General features: G+C 36.9%; 1 protein-coding gene across 6 annotated transcripts in view; it reads right to left on the bottom strand.

Annotated features, from left to right (window-relative positions):
- LOC141394327 (uncharacterized) overlaps window positions 1-17734 on the bottom strand; it is a 387129-nt gene that overhangs the window by 192380 nt on the left and 177015 nt on the right. The window lies entirely within an intron of this gene.

Consider the following 17734-nt stretch of genomic DNA (forward strand, 5'->3'; position numbering starts at 1 on the left):
TCTTTCCAAAACATGGACCAATATTTACAATTTTCCGAATTGAGCGAAATACATAAAATTGGGCAAAACCGACTATACCTAAACCTGGATATTCTGGATTTGGATAGTTAACAACATCGGGAGCGCCGTTCTATGGAACCTGTATAAAACGTTAACGTGTACCGATAAATTTCTGGTGGAAAGTTTTGTAACTCCAGTGAAGACTAAATACCAAATTTCAGTTATTCCCATTGAATATTGTGGCTAAAACTTTCAAAATACCGAAAATTGGGAGGGATCTTTCTATGGGGGGTATATTAAAACATAAGCAATACCGAAAATCGGAAAGTACACTTTTATGGGGTTATTTGAAGAAAAGGGCTTATACTGATAATTCTCTCCTGCAATATTTTATACACCCACGGCAATTTAAATTTCAGTCATATCGGTGGTATATTGAGGCCAAAACTTTCAAAATACTGCAAAACGGAAGGAACGGTCCTATGGGGGTATTTGAGGACGTCGACCTATACAAGCACATTTCGGGTGGAAAGTTTCATACCCCTATCAAAAACTTAATACCAAATATCAGCAATTTTGGTGGAGAACGAGCTACATGTAGAAAATCGGGAGGTACCGTTCTATGGGGGCTATATGAAGACATGGACCTATACCGACAAACTTCAGGTGGAAAGTTTTATACCCTCAACGAAGACTAAGTACCATCTTGCAGCCATTTCCGTGTTATAATGATGCTAAAACCTTTAATATACCGAAAATTGGAATATACCGTTCTATGGCGGTAGCCCCAAAGCATGCACGTATACAGACAAATTTCTGAGCGAAATTTTTGTAGCCCGGAAAAATAATAAATACCAAATTTCAACCACATCGGTGGAATAACGAAGCTAAAACCTTCGAAATACCGAAAATCGGGCGGTTCTGTTCTATGGGAGCTATAGACATTGACCAATACCGACTAATTTCAGGTGGAAAGTTTTATACCCACAACGAACACTATGTACCAAATTTTAGCCATTTCAGTGTTATAATGAGGCTAAACCCTTCAAAACTGGTAGTATAGTATAGCTAAAACCTTCAAAAATACCGAAAATTGGGAGATATCGTCCTATGGGGACTATACATATGAGGGCGTGTGACCTATACCGACAAATTTCATATGGAATGTTTTATACCCCAAGTGAAGACTAACCACCAAATTTCAGCCATTTCGGTGGAATAGTAAGCCCACAACCTTCAAAATACCGAAAATCGTCAGGTACCGTTCTATGGGGGCTATATGAAGGCATAGACCTATACCGACAAATTTCATATGGAATGCTTTGTACCCCAAATGAAGACTAACCACCAAATTTCAGCCATTTCGGTGTAATATTGAGGCCACAACCTTTAAAATACCAAAAATCGGGAGGTACCGTCCTATGGGGGCTATATGAAGGCGTGAACCTATACCTACAAATTTTCGGGGGAAAGTTTTATACACCCAACGAAGACTAAACACCAAATTTCGGCCATTTCGCTGAGATAATGAGGCTAAAACCTTGAAAATACCGAAAATCGGGAGATATCGTCCTATGGGATCTAAATCAAAACCTTGTCCTATATAAACATTTTATGGTAGAAATATTTCTCAGCCTATGGAAACACAAAATACAAACTTACAACCGATTCTGTGGTCAAATGAGACTAATACATACAAAATATCATAAAGTGACGCGTACTATATATGGGGCGTTATATGGGGGCTCTACCAAAACGTGGACCTATATAAACAAACTTTGGTAGAAATGTTTTTTAGCCTCTGGAGACACAAAATACCAAACTACCACCAATTCGGTGCTCAAATGGGACTAATACATTCAAAATATGTTAAAATGACGCGTACTATATATGGGGCGTTATATGGGGGCTATACCAAAACGTGGACCTATGTAAACATTTTATGGTAGATATATTTCTTAGCCTCTTGAAACGCAAAATGCAAAGTTACCACCGATTCTGGTCAAATGGGACTAATACATTCCCAATATCTTAAAATGACGCGTACTATATATGGGGCGTTATATGGGGGCTCTACCAAAACGTGAACCTATATAAACAAACTTTGGTAGAAATGTTTTTTAGCCTCTGGAGACACAAAATACCAAATTACCACCGATTCTTTGGTCAAATGGGACCAATACATTCAAAATACCTTAAAATGACGCGTACTATACATGGGACCTTATATGGGGGCTCTACCAAAACGTGGACCTATATAAACAAACTTTGGTAGAAATGTTTTTTTAGCCTCGAGAAACAACAAATTCCAAATTACCACCGATTCTTTGGTCAAATGGGACTAATACATTCCAAATATCTTAAAATGACGCGGGGGCTCTACCAAAATGTGGACCTATATAAACAAACTTTGGTAGAAATGTTTTTTAGCCTCTGGAGACACAAAATACCAAATTACCACCGATTCTTTGGTCAAATGGGACTAATACATTCCAAATATCTTAAAATGACGCGTACTATATATGGGACCTTATATGGGGGCTCTACCAAAACGTGGACCTATATAAACAAAATTTGGTAGAAATATGTTTTAGCTTCTGGAGACACAAAATACCAAATTACAACCAATTCGGTGATCAAATGGGACAAATATCCTAAAATTTCCTTAAAACGACGACGCGTCACTTTGAATGGGGGCTATACGAAAACGTGGACCTACATAGCCCGCTTTCAATACCAAAAGTCCTACTTATATAATAGATTTTATCAAAATTTCATTCACCTACTTTAATCCGTTCGGAAGCTAGAGTGATTTCCACAGACGGACAGAGGGACGGACATGGCTAAATCGATGTAGAATTGCACGCTGATCAAGAATATATATAGTTTGTGGGGTCTACAATGATTATTTCGGTAGTTACAAACGGAATGACAAACTTAATATACCCCCCATCCTATGGTGGAGGGTATAAAAATATTCGCTCTGTAATAAACGTTGACTTTTTCTCCAAATAAGCTTTTTGCCTATTCCAAGCTCTGAATATTTCGGGACACCACCAAAATCAGTAGTCTCCTTCGCCTCCGGGACCGAGGATCCGATGTAAATTGCGACCTGTAGCGTGATTTCCAAAAAATGGAAAAATGGGATGTATTACCGACTATTGCGATATCTCCATTACGCCAACCTATATGCATAGACATAAACTAGAATAATACCCAGCAAAATAAATTGGAATGTAGACTAGTTCTTTCACGGCATGTTTTGATGCAGTTCAAACGGAGTCGTGAAAGAGGCACTCCATTCCTTACATTTTAACCGCATTCGGATACGATCCAATGAATGACATCCTTTCCTCACATTTTAACAGCATCTGGATGCAGTTCAATCGGAGTCGTGAAAAAGCACTCCTATTCCTTACATTTTAACAGCATTTGGATGCGATCCAACGATTGACATCCATTTCTCACATTTAAATTGCATCTGGATGTAGTTCAAGGGAGTCGTGAAAAAGACACTCCGTTCGATACATTTTACAAGCAGTTGCTTAGTGATCCCTAGCAAGCAAGACAATTTATAGATACATACCTAGAACTACAGAATTTTTTCAAAGATAGAAACAGTGTGCATCGATTTTTAAAATTTTTATATAAAATAAAAAATACAACCAAAAGCTGGGAACATTTTTACGGTAACTCACGAGAAAAAAATTTCCTAATGAAGTGCTGTTGGAGTACTTGTCGAAATCTCAACTGGTGATGTGAAAATAATATAAGAACCCCTTTAGCAGATGAAGCAAAAATATTTCATCATGGATTAAATGGAGAGCGGACGAAACAAACTCAGTTGCGATTGAAATGTCATAATCTGTGTTAATGCAGTAAAGTTCTTATTATTCTTGTTTTACCCAAACAATAAATTATTTTTATTTATTTTGGGATAGTTTGCAATGGCTTGCATTTTTATTGCATCTTTGAACACATTCAGAAGAGTGCATTTAAATTCAATCCAAAGCACTGCATCAAAACACCTGCTTTGAATGCAAATTGGACTGCATCCTATTCTACCCGAAAGGGTTAGTTAAAATGCGATTTCAAAGGGATAGTAAAAATCCAGTGCCGAAGGGATAGTTAAAATGCAGTGCTAATGGAGTGAATCTTTCCGTAGTCACGCTCTTATAAAAATCATGAATGAAAATGCATAATGTGATGCACTTCCAGATCACTTGTACATATGATATAACTACATCTTTGGAGGAAAACATCTTGCTGGGTAACTACCCAGCAAACCAAAATCGGAAGAAACATCGGAGTTCGGATCCGAATTCGGTCCGAACTCTGACCGAAAGTCATATGGCGTGGTTGACGTGTTCTCTGACCGAAATTCGGATGAATCTCTGATGAACTAGCTGATACATTTCTGATTTATTTACCGACTTTCGGATAGATATCGGTCCGAATTCGGAAGTAAAATCTTATGAAATTCTAAAGTATTTGCCGACTTTCGGACCGAATTTGTACAGAAGTCAGATGAACTATCGTATGAACTTCTGATTTATTTACCAGAATTCGACCAAAATTTGTTTTTATTATTAAAAGATATTGAAAATACACAGTTAATTCATGAAATATCCAAATCCTATAAAAGTTTATCTACTATAAACACATTAAAGGTTTTAATTATCATCTTATGCTGTGTTAAATGCGCGATTTGGTGGAAAAACAAACTGTGGAGAACAACAAATTTGTCAACACGATCTGTGAAATATGTAAAACAATTGTTATTAATATATGAAAAAAATACATGTCTTCACATGCAAAAAATGTTGATACACCTAAAAGTGTTAAGAAACTTAACATTGGCCATATACAAATATAAAACATATGACTTTCCACGTAATAGTGTTGAAGTTCGACGAAGAAAATCTTTACTTTCATTACTTACTTACTTACTTAGTTGGCCCATTACAGAACATTTGTTCCATAGACCGAACTAAGAAAAGATCTCCATTCCTCTCTGTTTTTCGCTTGACTTTTTGGAATACCGCGCCTTTCCATTTCTTCATCCACTTGTTTGCTCCATCGAAGCTTAGGCCTGCCGATTCTGCGTGCACCGCCATGTGGCATGTATTCATACGCCTTTTTAGCGGGTTCATCATCGCTCATTCTCATGATATGGCCTAGCCAACGCAATCGTTGCATCTCGATACGTTTAACTATATTCATGTCTTTGTATAGCTTATATAGCTCGTGGTTCATACGACGTCGATATTCACCGTCAACGCAAATCGGCTCGTAGATCTTTCGAAGAATTTTCCTCTCAAACACACCAAGCACTGCCTTATCTGCTTGCGCAAGTATCCATGCTTCGGAGCCATACATTAGCACGGGTAGTATCAGCGTTTTGTATAGTGTTATTTTTGTTTGACGAGATGTGGCTTTGTTTTTAAATTGCTTACTTAGACCATAGTAGCATCTGTTGGCCAATACAATTCTTCTTCTTATTTCACAACTGATGTTGTTTGTTGTGTTTATGGCAGTGCCGAGGTAGACGAAGTCTTTAACTACCTCAAAATTGTAGGTACCAACTTCCACAGTTGGTCCGAGCTCTATGGACGCTTTGCGCGTCGACACCATCAATTTGGTCTTTTCGCCGTTTACCGCCAGACCCACTTTCGCAGATTCTGCTTCGACCTTCCTAAAGGTATCAGTTACTTCCTTTACTGATCGTCCCATGATGTCTATTTCATCAGCATAGGCAAGTAACATGTGGCTATTGGTGTAAATTGTGCCATTTTTTTGACATTTGCATCTCGTATTACCTTTTCCAGCAAAATGTTGAATAGGTCACACGAAAGACGGTCTCCTTGTCTGAAACCTCTTTTGGTACTATATTCTTCGGGGAGGTTCTTTCCAATTTTAACTGAGGACCTAGTATCAGTTAACGTCATCTTACAAAGCCGGATGAGCTTTGCGGGAATACCAAATTCAGACATTGCGTGAAATACCTTTGATTGGAGGGGACTGTCGAATGCTGCTTTATAATCGACAAAAAGGTGAAATATGTCGATCTGCATCTCTTGGGTCTTCTATAGGATTTGCCGCAGGGTAAATATCTGGTCAATGGTGGACTTGCCAGGTCTAAAGCCACATTGGTATGGTCTAATTATTTCGTTGACCATTGGCTTTAGTCGTTCGCACAATATCCCTGACACTATCTTATAGGCAATAGGGAGAAGACTTATGCCCCTATAGTTTGAGCATACAGTCTTATCTCCTTTCTTGTGGACGGGACATAAGATGTTCAGGTTCCAATCGTCGGGTACGCGTTCTTCCTGCCAGATGGTGCTAACTAGCTGATGCATACACCTTATCAGCGCGTCGCCTCCGGTTTTAAACATCTCGGCTGGTAAGCCATCGGCTCCTGCTGCTTTATTATTCTTCAGCCGGTTGATTGCTGTTTTTACCTCATCTTGGCCGGGCGGTATACATTCTATACCATCTTCTGGGATTGGATCTGTGGTATCATCGTCTTCGCTACTATTGGATACCAGCAGATTGGAGAAATGTTCCTTCCATATCCTGAGCACGCTATCTGTATCTGTTACCAGATTACCTTGCTGGTCTCTACAGGAGGATGTGCCTGTACCAAAGCCATATGTTTGATGTTTCACTCTTTGGTAGAATTTTCGGACTTCATTCTGGCTCCTGTACATCTCGATTTTTTCACACTCCCGCTTTTCCATTTCTCTCTTTTTCTTGCGGAAAAGACGTTTTTCTTCTCTCCTTTTCTCCCGATATCTCTCTCGCGCGCTACGCGTTGCTACTGATTGTAAAGTAGCTCTATATGCCGCATTTTTCTCTTCGGTAGCAGCACGACACTCCTGGTCATACCATGAATTCCTTTGTGGAGGTCTCTGGAATCCAAGTATGGATTTTGCGGCTGTTTGCATGGAGTGGGCAATATGTTGCCATTGTGTTGTTATGTTATCGGGACAAGGAGTGCTCGCGTTAAGCAATTGTGCTAGTTGAGTGGAATATGCTGTGGCTATCTGTTGTGTTTGCAGCCTATCGATGTCCAACTTCCGCGTTGAGTCTGTTCGTGCTTCATTTGCAACGTTTAGACGGGTACGTACCTTTGCTGCAACAAGGTAGTGGTCCGAATCAATGTTTGCGCCTCGGAACGATCGTACATCCAACACGCTGGATGAATGTCTTCCATCTATTACAACATGATCAATTTGATTACTTGTTCTTTGATCCGGAGACAGCCAGGTGCCCTTATGAATATCGAGATGATTAAATCTGGTACTGCTAACTACCATGTTTTTTGCAGCTGCAAAGTCTATCAGCCTCATACCATTGTCAGATGTTTCACTGTGGAGACTGAATTTCCCGACTGTTGGGCCAAAGATATTCTCCTTTCCATTTTTGGCATTAAAATCGCCTAGAATGATTTTAATGTCATGGGCAGGGCAACGGTCATATGTTTCTTCTAAGCGCTCGTAAAATATATCTTTGGTCTGTTCGTCCTTTTCTTCAGTGGGAGCATGAGCACAAATAAAGCTGATGTTGAAGAATTTAGCTTTCATTCGAATTGCAGCCAGTCTTTCATTCACTGGGGTGAAGCTGGATACCAGATGTTTTAGTCTCCGACTAACTACGAATCCACAACCAAACTCATGCTTTACGTCATGGCAGCTATAATACAGTGCGTCACCTTTAGGTGTTGTTGTGACGCCTTTCCCAATCCATTGTATTTCCTGTATGGCAGTAATATCGGCCTTGTACTTTTCAAGTACGTCTGCCAATGCGAAGACTGCACCTTCTCTATAAAGAGTGCGAACATTCCAGGTGCAGATTCGCAGATCATGGTCCTTAAAACGTTACGGGGTTCGTCAACTTTAGAGGGATTTGTTTTTCTTTTCTTTCGTTTTTTCATAGTAGGATGTTTTTTCTAGGATGTTTTTTTTTACTTTCATTAACTTCATAATAATAAAGAAATATGTATGCAACCGATCACTATGAATACCATTTAAACACTATCATGCATCAACACGCATAACATAAATAAACCAAATTTGTTCTCCGATACAGAAATTAAAACCCGAACACTCAATTTTTCGTTCGTACTGCACATCAACAATTACACATTTACAATGTGCGAGCGAAACATGTACAATTCTTTCTCTCTGCTTATTTACACTTAATTTTGCCAAAGTAGCACAAGAGAAAATAGAAAAATTCCCTTCAGAGAGGGAGAGAGAGGACGGGAAAAAGTTCGTCAGACTAGTCGGACAGCGTTCGGACCGAGGTCGGTCAGACGCGTCGGAAAAAAACTTCCGACATTGAGCAGACGCGTCGGACGTCCGACATTGTGTTTGCTGGGTACACAAAAAACTGCGTTTGGAAATTCCCTAAAAAAACTGTGATATTTGTCATTATAATTAAAATTTAAAAAATTAAAAGTTGGGTTTTATTTTCGACTATTGTGATATCTTCGTTGTTTGACCCACTACGACTATTTGCATTTCATTACTTTATAAAAGCTGAGGTATTCGCTTTGGAAAAAACGTTGTCTTTTTCTCCATATAAGTTTTTTGCCTATTCCGAACCCTAAATATTATCCGACCATCACCAAAACCAATAGGCTTCTTCCCCTCCGGGACCCCCATCAACAGCCAAAATTTCGACCTGTAGCGTGATTACAATGTTTAGATGGAAAGACGGACCGATGGAGGGACGGACACAAATAGTCAGATCGACTCAGCTCGTCAAGACATTCATTTGGGTATATATAAGTATGGGTCTACGACCATTATTTCGATGATGCGTTACAAACTCTTTGGCCTAAACCAACTTATAATACCCTCCCCACATAGTGGTGTAGGGTATAAACACTAAACGCAAAAGAATATGTATTTACCTATCCGAAAATAATCTTTTCATATGTGAATGAATAAGATTTTATACTTGTACGAAAATTGCAATTTTCGCAAAATCAATTTTTATACATTTCCTCTAAAATTGATTTTTGTACTCATTAATTTGTAATCAGCAGACAAATGATCGCTGCGTCTCTTGTCAGTAAGAGCGTCATTCGTTTGTTTACTGACATTTACTATTAAAACTGAGTTTTAAAAAATAGGACTGCATAGCAACGTACATAATGTGACCCGTCTATATGCAGTCTTGTCGGCTATAGGGTTAAGGGAGAAGTCAAGAGTTGGTTTTCAAATTTGGTTTTCGTAATTTGCCGGAATATGCCTCCCAGAATTTAAAATATGGACCAAAAATTAAATTTGAAAATTTCTTCCATAAATGTTATGGTAAATTTTACCTGTTAAATACTATCCGATCATTATCCAAAATTGTTGCCACCTTCTTTGAACAAAACTCTTACCTCGTGCAAAATTTTGTCAGTATTGAAGTGTAACTGCGATCTCTTGCGTAATTATGGTTACACTACACAAAATTTTAACTCTGCGATCCCTGTTTTACCCGCCTTCTTCTGGGTCATAACGTCAATCCTTATTTAAAATTTCCATACCAAAAATTCGTGACGATTGGTCCATAATTAATTAAATTGATTACAATTCTTAGCCGACTTAAAGCCACTGGTAGTTCAAACGCCAGCAAAAAATGTGCACAAAATTGCAGGTAAAGAACAGGCAGAGACTTTTTTATTGCGGGTGTTTTGTATTTTCTAATTGTTTACTCATATGTCTATCCTTTCCCGTTCATAAAGTGACATTTGACCTGTGTAGTTAAAAGCGGCGTGGTCGCAAAAAGAACTCTATTCGTAAAATGATTTTTTGATTTTCTTACAATGCACTATGGGCCCAATGACATGTTTTTTGAGGCAACAAGTCACTGGGAGCAGCTGGAGATTTAAAATTTCGTTCCGATGTTAATAATGAGCATGACATTCATTTGCAAAATTTGGTAGGAATCGGTTCAGATATAAATATAGCTTTCATATATATGTTTCATCCGATTTTATATTTAAGCCGCACAAAGGTCACAATTTGCATCCGATGGCTTTAAAATTTCATATGGTAGAACCTGTTCATTTTATAATCATGTTTGGAAATTTGGTTTTGATCGGTTCAGATATATTCATCTACATATATATAGAAAATTCTTCAGGTACGCCATGATGTTCGAAATATAAATCCCCTGAAATGGCTGGACCGAATTTGATCAAATTTTGTTTGTAGATTCATTAGCTCTGAGAATAGATCGTAAGATAGTTTTTATACCGAAATATGGAGGGCGGGGGAGGTGTTTGCAGTCACAGTTAATGCTTGGTATAACTCGGACAAGATTGCTATCAAATTTGGCTACTTGTGTCATATTAAGCATCATCCAGTCCCAGCCCAATCCAATACTTTAAAATATCCAAATTTTTAAGTGCCACGCTATATGTAAATATGTTTCTAGAAGTTTCCGGGTTTATCATCTACACATGTAGCACTCACTATTACCTTCTACCATATATATATATATATATATATATATATATATATATATATATATATATATATATATATATATATATATAGTTTCACGGATACGTCGCCATACCGATAGTTCTACTCCAAAAACCATATAAAATACAATAATAACTACACAAAGAACTCATCAAATGTCTACGCCAACAATTCTTTATCACATCTAATTTTCTAAGGCCTGCGTACATAAGCTGCCTTGCCTGATTGCCTTGCTTTCCTGCTTCATTTCTGACATAATAAAAATAAAAGAATAAAGAAGGCCGAGCAAATTTCGAACTGGGTTGCCCTTTTCTTTTTTATTCTTTTATCAGAAGCAAGCAAGGTAAGCAGGCAAGGCAGCTTATGTACTCACCCCTTTAATTCTTAATTAAAAACTTAATTAGCATACCTTTCCACGTATTTTCCATTTAAGTAAGCGTTAATTATGTTATGTTGAACATTATAAAATTTGTACAATGTAAGATCTACTGTCGTCGACGGCCCGATATGTGATCCTGAAGCGTTGCTAGGTTGAAATGTTTTTCTTATTAAGTGGTCCAAAGTATGAAGAATCTAATCCCGTCACTACTTTTTTCAAATATATGACTTGAAAAATAGATATTTTACCTCAGGAACCTGCTATTGAGCCGACAGTGCAATGGTAAACAAGTAAAAAAGCATTAAGTTCGGCCGGGCCGAACTTTTCATACCCTACACCATAAAATATTCTGAACTAAAATGGAATAATTACTTTTCATTCCTGTCCCCAACTTTAAGTGGGTACGTTAAAATGTCAGATAATGTTTATGTACATTTATGCTTCATTCGGGAGGCCCTTTTTTATGGTGCCTATATCTAACTATGTATGTTGACAATTTTTGGTGGGCTAGAAATTGGGAGGTACTGTTATATAGGGGTTATAATAAAACATGGGCCTATGTTGACAGTTTTTGATGGGAACCTTTAATGTCAAATAACTCCTAATTCGGTTAAAAATTTAGATAGAATCTTCAAAATATCGAAAATCGGTACATAACGTGGGAACTTCAAATGTCATTAACAGCTAGTTCGGAGGTATGTATCTGGGCTATACGAAAATATGAACTTAAATGAACCGTTATATGGGGGCTATACCAAAACGTGGACCTATGTCCACAAGTTTTGTCATATAAGTTTATTGACATTTAAGAACTTTAAATGTCAAATTATAGCTACATCAGTCTGAAATGTAGCTAAAAACGTCAAAACACCTCAAATCGGGGGTACCGTTATATGTGGGCTATACCAAAACGTGGACCTATGTCCACAAATTTTGTTATATAAGTTTATTGACATTTAAGAACCCTAAATGTCAAATTATAGCTACATCGGTCTGAAAATGTAGCTAAAAACGTCAAAATACCGCAAATCGGAGGGTACCGTTATATGGGGGCTATACCAAAACGTGGACCTATGTCCACAACTTTTGTTATATAAGTTTATTGACACTTAAGAACTCTAAGTGTCAAATTATAACTATATCGGTCTGAAAATGTAGCTAAAAACATCAAAACACCGTAAATCGGAGGGTACCGTTATATGGGGGCTATATCAAAACGTGGACCTATGTCCACAACTTTTGTTATATAAGTTTATTGACATTTAAAACCCTAAATGTCAAATTATAGCTACATCGGTCTGAAAATGTAGCTAAAACTGTCAAAATACCGTAAATCGGGGGGTATCGTTATATGGGGGCTATACCGAAACGTGGACCTATGTCCACAACCTTTGTTATATAAGTTTATTGACATTTAAGAACCCTAAATGTCAAATTATAGCTACATCGGTCTGAAAATGTAGCTAAAAACGTCAAAATACCGCAAATCGGAGGGTACCGTTATATGGGGGCTATACCAAAACGTGGACCTATGTCCACAACTTTTGTTATATAAGTTTATTGACACTTAAGAACACTAAATGTCAAATTATAGCTACATCGGTCTGAAATTGTAGCTAAAAACGTCAAAATACCGCAAATCGGAGGGTACCGTTATATGGGGGCTATACCAAAACGTGGACCTATGTCCACAACTTTTGTTATATAAGTTTATTGACACTTAAGAACCCTAAGTGTCAAATTATAACTATATCGGTCTGAAAATGTAGCTAAAAACATCAAAACACCGTAAATCGGGGGCATCGAGGCACATATGGGGGCTATACCAAAACGGGAACCTATGTCCACAACTTTTGTTATATAAGTTTATTGACACTTAGGAACCCTAAATGTTAAATTATAGCTACATCGGTCTGAAAATGTAGCTAAAAAAGTCACAATACCGTAAATTGTGGGGTACCGTTATATGGGGGCTATACCAAAACGTGGACCTATGTCCACAACTTTTGTTATATAAGTTTATTGATACTTAAGAACCCTTAATGTCAAGTTAGAGCTAAATCGGTCTGAAAATGTAGCTAAAAACGTCAAAATACCGTAAATCGGTGGGTACCGTTATATGGGGGCTATACCAAAACGTGGACCTATGCCCACAACTTTTGTTATATAAGTTTATTGACACTTAAGAACCCTAATTGTCAAACTATAGCTACATCGGTGTGAAAATGTAGCTAAAAACGTCATAATACCGTAAATCGGGGGGTACCGTTATATGGGGGCTATACCAAAACGTGGACCTATGTCCACAACTTTTGTTATATAAGTTTATTTACACTTAAGAACCTTAAATGTCAAATTATAGCTAAATCGGTCGGAAAATGTAGCTAAAAACGTCAAAATACCGTAAATCGGGGGGTACCGTTATATGGGGGCTATACCAAAACGTGGACCGATATATCCCATCTTCGAACATGATCTTCCGACGGCTAAAAAAATTGTATTCCCCAATTTTCAGCGAAATCGGTCAACAAATGCGACCTGTATGCTGCGAACGGACGGACGGACGGACGGACGGACATGCATAAATCGACTCAGAAAGTGATTCTATGTATATCCCTAGAAGGAACTATGGGTCTATCTCGCTTCCTTTTGTATGTTACATACAAATGCACTAACACATAATACCCCTTACCACATAGTGGTGTAGGGTATAAAAAAATACTTAAGTAGATAAGCTACACCTATTCAACGCAGAGATTAGTTAGAAAGATGTGAAAATATTATTTTAAAAACATAAATTGCAAATACAAAGCAAGAATTATTCTGTATTACACTGGAAGGTTAGCTGTCTTTTCAAACGGACACACACTGGTCGAAACCATTGAACTAGCGGCGCGAAAGTCAAAAAATCAAAGTATATAATTGCGAAATGTTTTCCATTGTATAGATTACAGACACTCTGCTGACTAAAATTTTGTTTTTACTTTTTTGTTGTTGTAAATATTTGATCTGTTCCTTTACTTCTGAAAATGGTAAAACCGGCAAAAGTAGTAAAAGTTGTAAACTGCTCACATATGAATTGTATTGTGTCTGAAGTAAAGGAACGCTTTTCGAGTAAAAAGTGGTAAAACTTTAAGATTCTTGAACGTAAAGGAACAGAGCTATTCACTCAGTTATTTACCGTCAAGTGCAAGACGTTTTGATGCATCAGATTTTAACAAAATTGTTGCAAAAAACTGATTTCATATTTGTTTAAGTGTTAAATAAATTCGTAATAAAACTGAACAAAGTTTATTTTTTATTGATAGGGGAGGGTGAAAGTTAAATTTAAAAATGTTTGGGGCCTGAAGTTACACAGTTATATAACAATAAATTTACAAAAATTATTATTTTTGTATGTTTTTAGTGCAATAATATACTTTTGTTGAATGGAGCGTAACTACAAAGGTTCTCTAACGTCCAGCCCAATTCTTTTTTTACTAATTAATTTGGACTTCCTAGATTCCGAATAACCACAATTCAGCTGCAAATAGCTGCAAATCTTGCTGATGAATGGTCTTGAAAAATAGCTTAAATCTTAAAAATACCCAAAATCTGTTGATACAGTTATATGGGGGCTATATCAAAATGTAGACCTATGCTCACAACTTTTGGTGGAGAAGATGTATAACCAACGAGAATTTCCTATGCCAAAATTCAGCTTATTTGGTCTGAAAATTTAGACAAAATCCTAACAATACCGAATATTGGGATGTACCGTTATATGGTGACAATATCAAAACGTAGACCTATGTCCACAATTTTAGGAGAATGTTTGTGTCCACTGGGAACCACAAATACCAAATTACACCTAATTTGGCCGGAAAATATATATTAATTTCGCGCCGCTAGATCAGTGCTTTCGACTACTGTCCAATTTCCCATACAAATTTACCAGGGACGTACGCAGGATTTCATTTCGGGGGGGCCCATCTTGACCAAAAATCATGAAATTTAAAAATGTTGTGTAGCGTTACGTAAAGCAACTTTAGGGTGTAGTTAGTTAATTTTTTATGAATTATTGACACAATGTATATAAATTCAACAGAAAATGATACCGAACATTTGAAACTATTAACCATATACATATGTTCTCGGTTTGGAACATATATCCCAAAAATTTTTGATCACATTTGCTCTTAATAGGCATTTTATGTTCTAATCTCCACAGCGAACTGACATTGTTTTCGATATCGCAAGATCTTGAGTATTTCGAAGACCTTAACATATTTTATAAGAACATCGGCTATGTCTAGGTCCACACTAGCGTGCATTTCATTAAAAAATTGCATGAAATTAGGCGTTTCTAGATCGAGTTCAATACTAGAGAAAAATCACGAAATTGTTGTAGTGGGAAATTCGATACGCCTAATCGCATGCAATTTTTTAATGAAATTCACACTAGTGTGTACCGGGGCTATGATATGGATTTTGGGATTCATTTTGGTTTGCAGAATCTCAATGCAATCAAAGATAATTTCATTCGCGAATAGGTCGAATAGAGTTACGAAGGGGTTTAAAGTCGTTGAGGCTATAAAAAGTGCGATCCGAACATAACATTTGTTGTTCTTCTTTAAAGTTCATATCCCTTTATCACAAATCTATCACATTTAACCTATATTACCATCTTATAAACATTTTAATGGTATTTGGTATACAGTAATCTGACATGATATTTTTTTAACTCAGTATGTTTCCTCTATAAACTACTTTTATAATATTTATCTGAATAGAATCTGCAGGGTTTTCGTTAACTCCTGAGTGCAACCAAAACGACTTCTTTGAATTAGATACCTCCAAAAAGATGAGTAGTTCTAATCCGCGAATGCAGATTGGACTGTTTGTCGAATATTTCTAATCCAGATTTTGTGTCTAAAATATATGACAATAATACTATTTTATGTCTTCACAGTATAAAAGCATTGCTATTTTACCAGAAATATCTCAAACATCTCAGAAAATAATGTCAGAAACCAACTTTCAGATACTTTTTTTTTGTCCCGACAAAATTCTACATGTTAAAAAACTCCATGATTTTTGTTCAGTCATCATTCTCTAATTTTGGTATAATGTTACAGAAGAAGTCGTATTATTTTCTTAATTGTACGCGTTTTTGGACTCGAAGACATTAAAAACTTTGGAGGACACCGTTTTGGCTATTTATTGCAAAAACAATTCGCACAATTTTCTACCCTCCATCAGAGGGTAAATTAAGATTGTTCTTCCGTTTGTAACGCATTGAAATAATCATTTGCGACAATATAAAGTATATATATTCTTGATCAGGACAAATTTCTGAGTCGATCCATGCATGTCCGCGCGTTCCTCCGTGTGAGGTAATCACTCATACATCCACAAAAATTGAGAAAGGACTCCTCAATTTGAAGATGGGCTGTATCGGTCCTCGTTTTCGTATATATTCCATGTAACAGTACCGCACGATTTCTGGTAGTTTGACGTTTTTAACTAGCTATAATATTGCATTTGGGTTCCGATAGACAAGAAACTTCACCACCCAAAATTATGGAGATAGGTCCACGTTTTGCAATATCCACCAATTAACGATATCGCCCGATTTCAGGTGTTTTCAAGTTTTTTTGCTGACCCAATTAGCTAAAATTAGGTATTTGGGGTTCCCCGGTAATTATTTAAAATATCACTATGAAATGGCCGTCACCTTATAAGGCAAAACAAAATAATCAGCATAAGCAAGGCTGTGGCCTGGGTCTCCGACAACCGGTCGGTTACAGTCGTCTCAGCTTTCTAAGCCACTATCAACGTGCCAAAGCTTTCGATGACAAATTCTGATTATCAAATCTTATAATACAGAAGACCAAGCTGCCATAGTATTTGTAATAAAACATTGAAAGATAGGGTATCCAGCCAATTCGAACTATTGGAGAAGTTTGGAATTAAATAACTGACATTATTTCGTATATAAAATTTTCGAATGATGTACGTATAATGCTAGTTTCCAAGCTTAGTCTTCGTTCCCCAAATAAAGTTGAGCCCAAAACCTTTTTTAATTTGTCATAACTTGTATACGTTTGGAAGCAAGCTCATGAAAATTCATGACTTTTATTTTCTAGAAAACGAGTAAAAAATATCAGTCGGCTTTGCCGACAAATATGCTCTCAGCCTGTGTATGAAATGGTACCTTTATCTATGACAGATCCTCAAAAATTATGCATTTAGGGAGTTTTCAGAATTCCCAACTTCCCAAACTTTTTGGGAATTTATATTTGTGATTGTGAACGTTCCGAATAAATACTTACGTTTTGTTAAACAATTTGATTTGACTTTTGGGAGAAGGTACCTGAATGAAGGGACCGACATATCCATTTTGTAAATGGATTTTATGTTAAGAGCCTTTCCTTTCAATAGTTATAACGTCCACCAGCCATTTTATGTAGTTGGTCACCGTATATTTTTTTACCATTATGTCAGGAAGCATGGACTTCACTTGGAAAATAGAATCTCGATTTAAAAGAAAATTGGACATAATATTTCGAAATCCAATATCTTTACCAAATCGGTTAATTCGCTCAGATCAGATATACAGGGTGTATAAGGCTAAATTACACCAAATTGTCTGAAACGGAATTCTCATAGAGTTAAACATTTTGGCGAAGGCACTGAAACAAATTTCTAATTGATTTTCGATATATACTCCACGAAAAAACGATATATGGTACATCTTGTCCAATAGACATTTCGTTTTATGCACTTCCACTCACACAATACTAAACTAGTATTCTTTTGGAAGAAAGATAAGTATAAAGACTCGAGACCTCTATACAGATCGAAATAGCGTATCAAATATGGA

This window comes from Musca autumnalis, unplaced genomic scaffold, assembly GCF_047663935.1.
Source record: "Musca autumnalis isolate F117 unplaced genomic scaffold, ASM4766393v1 scaffold_2, whole genome shotgun sequence".
In the NCBI taxonomy this organism is placed as follows: domain Eukaryota; kingdom Metazoa; phylum Arthropoda; class Insecta; order Diptera; family Muscidae; genus Musca; species Musca autumnalis.